The following is a 6,610-nucleotide window of genomic DNA, read 5'->3' as shown; positions in this document are numbered from 1 at the left end:
GCATTTTTTTCAAGATACAAAGGGCCATGACCTTAGCCCCTAGAATTATGGATGTTGAATGTGAAGCACCCCTAGATGATTGAGAACAACTATGGCAAGTTTCATGGCTCTGGCTCATGTGTTAGTGAAGATAAAGCTCTAAGATTATATTAAAAAGCATTTTTTTCAAGATACAAAGTGTACATCATCCTCTTATCCATATAATATACTCATACCAAGTTTCAATGAAATCCGCTAAAGCACTAACAAGATATGGCTCTGGACACAAAAGTGCCGGACGGACGGAAGGACGGACAAACAGCGCCAAAACAATATCCCTCCGCCTATTACTGGGGATAACAAATGCCTACGAAATGTTCACGACTTAAGTAAGGCTAACGGGTGTATACTTTAAATACAATATTTAAATGGTTCACTTTTTTGCAAATAGGACTAGATGGTGAATTATAAAAAACATTTATTAGAAACAAGATGGTAACATTTCAAACAATGTACAAAGCAAAAAATACAATTTCATGTTATGGTACAATTCTGCATTAACATGTTATACAATTTAACAACCGACGTTTAAACATGTGTTCAATTTAGGAACTAATCAGAACACAGAGCCCACTACTTACAACTAATAAAGAAAAAAAAATGAAATTAAGCATTCCACTAAAACTGAATTAAGAGTGAAGGTAGGTAACAACAATTTTTCATTTCAGAAACTACAGAAGTGAACTGCCAATAACGATTATACAATGATTTAGTGACAATTGTTTTGCCTCATGGGACATATATATCTGAACTAGTTTTATGCAGGTGAAGTGTACCTGAACAGTTTTAAAAGATAACAGTGAAAATAAGGGACATTCTGCTATATACAACACAGGATTAATTTGTACCTGTATTTAAATTAGTATAAACCTGCATTTTAAACATACTGTTCTTTGAGAAGTACATCATAATGTAGCCTAGATATTAGTATACATGTATAAATTTCATAGATAAACAACACACACACTAGGCCACCATGCCACTTTAAGGATTAGAAGATGCAAGATACAACCTTTTATTTATAATATGTATATAGTACTAATAAAAGTAAAAAATATCTATGTTCATGTTTAGCTATGGACGGACCACAAACTGATTATAACAAAATATCTAATATTAAGCTTTTTTTTCCTGTGTACATGCTATTATTAAGGAAAACCTTGCACATTGCCTTTAAATAACTTTCTTTACCAGACCTGAAAATTGAAATATTAACACACTGACCAACTAAGCAATTTTTGAAAACAGGTTGAAATTTGCAAGCCACAAAGGGATTCCACAGATCTCCCAATTCCTATGAGTGCTCTACTGCAGCTAACCAGGCAGTAAACGGTTCTTCATACATAAGCTTTATAACCAGTTCATAAAACTTGCAGCACAAACACAATGAATTTTAAAACATCTGATATCTTAAGACCCGTCAGGGCTCTAAAAAGACAAAATTAAGACACACATTAATTTTTTGATTGTACATAGTTGGATTCCAGATGATGCTTTTGTAGAGAGCTGGAGTTGCCATTTCAGGTTCTAGGACCACATCTTTTCAAGTTTCAAGTGTTTAACTCTCTTGTTTTATACTGTAAGGCAAAGTCAGGAAATCATATTGCTCACAGGAAACTTGAATGCATTCATGTCTTTCCTTCCAATAGAATATCCTTGATTTCACAACCATTGATGGACTCTGAAAATATAAATTGACAATTGTTAAGGACTCTCTATTATACCATTACAAATGTTTAAATTAATGTATAAAAACAAATTTAGTTGAACATGATTGTTTACAACTGTTTTACAATTGTTTGTTGAAATGTTTTATGACAATTTACAACATTTTACACTATTTTGAGTGTCAGTAATACAGTCCACCAGAACAATGTATAAAAGAGAGTTGTTTAAAATGTGGCAATCTTAATGAGATAAAATGACTGAATGGATAAATACAAAAAAAGATAATATAACTTAAACTAATAAGATATTTTAGAGTAAGCGCAATAAACTCAATGTTGGAAAGTAGAAATTGTTAATTTTTTTGCAAATAGCCATTGGGAAATATGCTTCCCCTGGTTATAGTTAACATGCATACTCAAATTGAACACCATGTCTTATATCTCTGAAAAAATACAGACATAAACTGCCTAATAGAAATTGGAATGTCCTGATTAAAGCTATACTGTTTTACTATTAATTAAAGCTAATGTTTATGTTAATGTTTATTTAAAGTTAATTAAATACAGTGTCTTTATGTTGCCAAAAATTTGCTCATAATATCATTATAATTATTGTCTTAAACCTAGTTATATCAATTTATTACATACTATTTTATTTTTACTGTGTTTTAATATTGTAGCCAGTATAGTTTAATTGCTTAAGTTTTGTACGGCATTTTTATTTATATCACACAATTTTAGATTATTAATCCTTTAAGTAATGCTGCATAATAGTATCAATCACTCTTATATTTTATCAATTGAATGTACATAAATATGTTTTGTACAACGCCATTGAGTATAATTATATAAATAGGTGTTTAATCAAATTAGCAAGTTTCAAGTTGCAAAGCTAAAACATAGTCCCACACAGATTTAAAGCAGGGCTTTGGGATAACAAATAAAACTCGAAACAGGCAGCAACTGGGTAATCCACAACAGGAACAACTAGGCCGAGAAAAAAATTGTTTTCAAAAGCCGACGGACCCTTTTTGTGTGCGGAGCAGACCCTAAGCATTTTATTGCCGTTTGAAATAAAAAGTACTTGTTTTTTTATATTTCTTTTTTACATTTTATCATATCTCAAAAACATAATTTGGCCAACTTCTTAGTATATGGAAAGAATGTTATATAGGCAATTGGGAGATTTTTGTCTCTGGATATCTTTGTTTCAGTAGGAATAGCTTGTGTATAAAATAAAAATCATTTAAAAAAGGAAATGCCAACCTACCTACTCTAAATCATATTGAAATATTTGTTTTGCAATATTAGTGGAAACAAACAAATTTTGTACGCACTAGTAAAATTAACATTATTGTGCAGTTTTTAACCACTATTGTCACAATTAATTTAGTCCAAATATTATCAAGATAATGAGTACCGTTTTCAATAATGATCTATGAACACAAACACTTAGTGACTATACATGTAATCCTTAAAGGTAAATTGTCAACAAGAGACTCTTTTAGTTTGTAAGGAACATAAAAAAAATGCATTTTGTATCCTGCAACATTGTTTGCAAAATTTAAAACAGTCTGACAGAATTTTGACTCCGACTAAACAAACGCATCTCAATTGTCAAAATCTACAGTAACAGGAAACAGTTTTGATGCAATGTATTTTACAGTTGAATAGTGTTGTTGAAGATGGATCCTTGTTATACCCCGTTATAAATAAAGGCATAATTTGAATAAATGATTATTCAGGGCCCTCAATCTATCAAATCTGCGGCTGAATTTCGGCCGCAGTCCCCCACCTGAAAAGTATATTTTTTTCCCCTTTTGGGGGGAAAAATTCCCCCTGATTAATTTTTTTTATATATTTTAAAGATGTGTATCATGATTATTATATCTCAATTCTATTTCAATTTAATCTTGTTAAACATTATTTATTTTACTTTATTATGAGAAAAGAAATGAATATAGTGCAAACATGTACAAATGTAATAATTAGAGAGTAGTAAAAAAATCCCCCAAAAATGGAAACGCCGCAAAAATTCCCCCTCATGAGGGTAGCGACCCGCTTCCCCTAAAATGGATTGAGGGCCCTGGATATAAAAACTGGTAGTGGTATCAAATGTTCTTGTCGCCGTGACGTAGTGGATATGGTGTCCACCTAGCGATTATGAGGTCAAGGGTTGGAACCCCTCTGTGGGAGCGTTCTTTAGATCTCCCCCATTGAAACCCAGGAAACAGACTCGAGAGTGTTTCAAATATTCCTTACTTTTAGGCTTTCTATGCAATCGAGCTTAAATAAATAGGTTTAAAAAAAAAATTGTTGTCAGGCTGACTGACAGTCTTTCATCTACACATTTTTTTTTCAATTTAAACTGTACAGTTGTTTGCTTGAATTTGTTTTCTGCAATTTGGGCCCAATGAATTTACATGTACATGATACCCCACCAATGTCAACATGATTCAACTTAATTTTGACAATGGTACATGTATGTTAAATCACCTGGTTGTCACTATTGTTTCCAAAATGAATTGTATCGCGGGCATCAATTATTATCATGACCATAACAAAGGGTAAACGCAGATCTAGCACTTAATCTAGAATATAATTTAACCAGTATAAACAAGATTATTTACAATAAAGACTTCATTTGTCGATATCGTGATACATAAAAAACAATATCATAGCGTAAGTTCGACACACTTTCTTATAAACTTTATGTAGGAATGTTAATCGATAAATGATTATGTAAGTATACCTTAATTGTCGTCATCCTTGTGTCCGAAGATTAAAATTACCAAACTCATGATCTGAAAAGTTGTTTACAGTATCCATGGAGGCAGACATCTTGAAAACTTCGCAGTAAATATTCGCCGATTTGCCGTTTTGCAAGACGTTGTTTCATTGGTTAGTTCGATTTAGCTCTTATCAAACTGTTTGGGTCAAACAAAGTATCACAACAGTTACAAATATATCACCGCAGTGATAAATTTATTACCGCAGTGACAAAAATGTCACCGCGGTAACAATTTTGTCACCGCTGTGATATCTATTTTAAGCTGTTGGCGTATCTGTACTTTTGACCCAAAGGGTACGTCATAGATAAGGGTTAACACCTGGTATTGACAGTTTGGGGTCAGATTTGTGTCTGTATGTGTCTGTAAGTGTCTGTAGGTGGCAGAAGTGAATGACTGTTAAACAGTAGTATAGAAATTTTGTAACACTATTTCTATATGGTCATCACTATTTTAGTAACATGAGATGCATTGTCACGGGCGAAATACATTTAGGACAGAAATGACGCACATTCGACTATATCTTGCGGTCAATAAAATATTAATTGAACACGAACTGCTTATGTAAACAGCTTATATAAACAGGTTAAATAAGCCTATATAGTAAGAAATAATTTGACGACCAAAAAGTGATGGACATTGTTATATCCCGTTTATAGTTATATATTTTATGGTTATGAGTTTGTGTCAAAGTGATGGATAACGCTGTTTACTCCCTAAAACAAGTAGGTCAGCACCAAGGTCACCATTTTTGTATAAAACGGACCGTGTTGAAACCTCTATTCGAGCCATTCAAGCCAAGCGGTTTTGAATAAGCACAAGTGAATATCCCAATTTCTGGCTTCACGGGATAGTGCAAGAGAGACGGACATTTGGACATTTGTTTTTTCTGGACGGATTATATTTTGTGTTGGAGTATCTTGTTTCTTTCTTTACTGATTATTTCTTGTCTCAATTTCTTAAAGAAGAATTACAATACAAATAAGAATAAAATACATTTACAATACAATATTTAATCAAGAATAAAAGTTGTTATATGCTATAAAAAGACTTGTTGCCTTATTATGCAAACTGATGAATAATCTACGAATCTGGGACATTTAAGTCAAATCAAAAAATTACACAACGCGACTAAAAACGAACTTTGCGAAACAATAGATTATCATTTTTCACGCCGTGACGCAATATAGTCACAAAGTGCCACAATTTTTAACATGGATGTCCAGTGTGTTTTTAAAATTTTCTACAAAATTGTGCACAATGATTTCACTGATTTCGATTATTTGATTTTATAGTTTCAAGTATGTACATATTATTATAAATTTAATCACTGTCACTCTTGATTGCCTTCAGACTTGTAGTATTTGAGTGTATGGTAGCGCATGAAGCACTCCGGATTACACATTGGCTTCTCACGCTGAATGCATTCATATGCCTTTTGTTTTCTCTTCAATCCTTCCCTATTTTTTTTAACTTCCATTGCAAACAATGCAGTCTCTGGTAACCTTCTGTTTTTCGCACCTGGCTTGGGCTTGCAGTGCCCATGTAAAAAAAACTTTTCTAGGGACAAATGACATCTGAAATGCTACTAAAATCTTCTAATCACCCCCAAAAATGCGAAAAACTAAATGCTCCAAAGAGCCTTAAGTACCATTTTGTTCAATTTAGATTACTGCTGAAGAAAGTTGTTAACTCTGTTCTCATGTATGTTACCTTCTATGCCTTAAGAAACTCAAAGCCATGCTCAGTAAACTGCACTGCTCACGATTCACAAGGACCAGGGTGCGGCGTTCGAGAGCGGGATGTTTGAGAAATTGTGCCAGATGCTTTCCATCAAGAAAACGCAATCAAGTGCGCGGCATCCACAAGGAAACAGTCAGTTTGAACACTTCAACCTAACGCTGCTTCTAATGGTGGAGCTTACCGCGTTTACCAGCAAGACGACTGTGACATGTATCTTGGATGCTTAATGGCTGCGTACTGTGCAACTCCCCATCGATCAACAGCGATGTTCAAATATGCTTGCCATTGGACAAGAGGTCCGCCTCCCCCAGGACATGGTGTTCCCGACTACGTTTGTGTAATTGTGGACATGCCCAGTCCAGGAAGTTACAT

General features: G+C 33.5%; 1 long non-coding RNA gene across 1 annotated transcript; it reads right to left on the bottom strand.

Annotated features, from left to right (window-relative positions):
- Positions 1 to 1,040: 1,040 nt before the first annotated feature.
- LOC127834765 (uncharacterized) lies at positions 1,041 to 4,800 on the bottom strand. Its single transcript, XR_008028115.1, has 2 exons — positions 4,459 to 4,800; positions 1,041 to 1,720 (listed from the first exon to the last, which is right to left on the bottom strand). It is a non-coding gene; the product is annotated as an uncharacterized LOC127834765 (long non-coding RNA).
- Between the last annotated feature and the right edge of the window lie 1,810 nt (positions 4,801 to 6,610).

The sequence above is a fragment of the Dreissena polymorpha genome, chromosome 6 (assembly GCF_020536995.1).
Source record: "Dreissena polymorpha isolate Duluth1 chromosome 6, UMN_Dpol_1.0, whole genome shotgun sequence".
Classification (NCBI taxonomy): domain Eukaryota; kingdom Metazoa; phylum Mollusca; class Bivalvia; order Myida; family Dreissenidae; genus Dreissena; species Dreissena polymorpha.
This window is presented reverse-complemented; position numbering and strand designations above follow the sequence as displayed.